The sequence below is a fragment of the Penaeus monodon genome, chromosome 12 (genome assembly GCF_015228065.2).
Source record: "Penaeus monodon isolate SGIC_2016 chromosome 12, NSTDA_Pmon_1, whole genome shotgun sequence".
In the NCBI taxonomy this organism is placed as follows: domain Eukaryota; kingdom Metazoa; phylum Arthropoda; class Malacostraca; order Decapoda; family Penaeidae; genus Penaeus; species Penaeus monodon.
In genome coordinates, this window is record NC_051397.1 from 44,323,114 (window position 1) to 44,325,613 (window position 2,500).

Genomic DNA, 2,500 nt, shown 5'->3' on the forward strand with positions numbered 1-2,500 from the left:
TAAAAGGTAACACCGGCACTCTCCGTGGAAAGGAACTGGGGACCCTACCACGTACTCACTCCAAGATCATCATAATATGAAAAATACAATTAAGTATCATGCTGTGACAGTCACTGTCAGAATCTGACAGGGCACACTACAAATACATATATATATATATATATATATATATATATATATATATATATATATATATATATATATATATATCTATATATACTATGTATATATATATATATATATTTTATATTTTATATATATATATATATATATATATATATATATATATTCACGTGTGTATCTATGTATTTTCATTGATCTGAATATAAACACAAACCTCTCTCTCTCTCTCTCTCTCTCTCTCTCCTCTCTCTCTCTCTCTCTCTCTCTCTCTCTCTCTCTCTCTCTCTCTCTCTCTCTCTGTCTCTCTCTCTCTCAAACAGACCCGATATCATACTTCACACAGACGCTGTCCCATGCCACATTGCAGATCACGAGCTTTTAACCTTGTCCATAAATGTAGAAAAAAACAAAGCGAAGACCAGTCACTAAAACCAAATGCGACTTAACACAATACAATCCTCAATTACTCTGCCAACATATTATTGCCAACGAATCGTTACTCTCAGAGATCTTAACAACAGATGACGTGGACAGACAAGTAAATATTCTAACACATGTGATAAAGAACGGTATCGATGCCTCCGCACCTTTTAAAACAAAAACAGTTAGACGTCCTCCCGCCCCTTGGATAAGTGAACATTAAGAGGGCCATAAATGATAGAAATAATACTCATAAAGCTCTCATAATTAACAGATATGACACCGTCCTTCAGGCTGAAAACAAACATAAGAAGAGGAATGTGAAAACACTCCTCCTTTGTGCGAAAACAAATAACTTTAAAAGTTACCTGTCTCCGAGAACACAATCAGTCAAAATCCACGAAAAAGTATCATCAAAGCAACCAATTTCGTTCGGTGTTCCACAAGAATTCATCCTAGGCCCAATCTTATTTATTATATTCATTAATGATCTGTCATCAATTGCAAAAAAATGTCATCTTATTCAGTACGCCGACGACTCTCAATTCCTTCACGCTGCCTCTGTTAACAACCTAAATGAATTGATAGGAAAAAACAAACAGACCTTAACAGAAGCAAAAAAATACTTCGATATGAAGGGCTTGAAACTAAATCCACAAAACACACAATGTATTTTTATAGGCAGCCGTCAGAACATAGCAAAAATACCCACAGACACAGTTATAGACTTCCAAGGTTGCTGCATCAATCCCAACACAACAGTAAAAAATCTAGGGGTACACGTAGATAGATACATGACATTTGAGACACACATTGATCACATCTACAGAAACGTAATGGGCACTCTGATATACTTAAATCACATCAAAAATAAAATACCCACAGAAATAAGAATTGATGTTATACAAACACTAGCACATAGTATCATAAATTACTGTCTTAACATCTGGGGCTCCACAAACAAAACGCAAATACAAAGGACCCGAAAACTACAGAACTTCGCGGCAAGAGTAGCACTAGGAAATGTAAATAAAAATGACCACATCACACCACACATAAGCAAACTAAAATGGCTAAAAGTACATCAGAAATACACCTATGACACATGTATTCTAATCCATAAAATCATACAAGGAAATTACCCATACTGGCTATTACCTATACAAACAACAGGTAACATAACAGGTGTCCATATAAGGCAAAATAACTCCCTATATATCAGAAGATCGAACACAGAAACCGGGGCAAGAAATATGCAAAACCGAGGACTGGTGATCTGGAACCAACTACCTCTCTCTTAACTATCTCTCTCTCTCTAGTTATAAATCTATCTGTATCTGTCTCTATCTATCTATGTCTATCTCTATGTATCTATTTACATCTGTCTATTTGTTTTACTATTTGCTTATCTATCACTCTGTCCACCTACCTACTTATCTATATATATTTAACTAGTCAGACTAACCCTAATCCGTGTGTGTGCACATGTGTGCGCTTACTCCCATGCATATGTATGAACACACACACACACACATACACACACACACACACACACACACACACACACACACACACACACACACACACACACACAATGCGTAGTGCATGCACGCACACACGAACGGATCAGGGAGTAGTCTTAACTATATACGGTAGTGATGACCGACTGCTGCCTTGTAGTTCAGACCGTGAATGGTCAAAGGCTATGGGAGTCCACCCTATACATAACAGTCCACTGCCTTGTAGTATCTATAAGATGAAAACGGCTTTGGGAGTTAACTCTGAGGAAAAATTCAGAACCGGAGTCCAGAAGGCGGGTGACAAACCATATGGGTTTTTGCCGTTCCTTTGGATCCATCAGCTACGTGGAAAGAGGGAGCCTGCCGCATGGGCAACAGCTTGCTCCTCACATTCTTCGCCAAGGTAATGACCCTACCTAGTGGGTACAAACAATAAT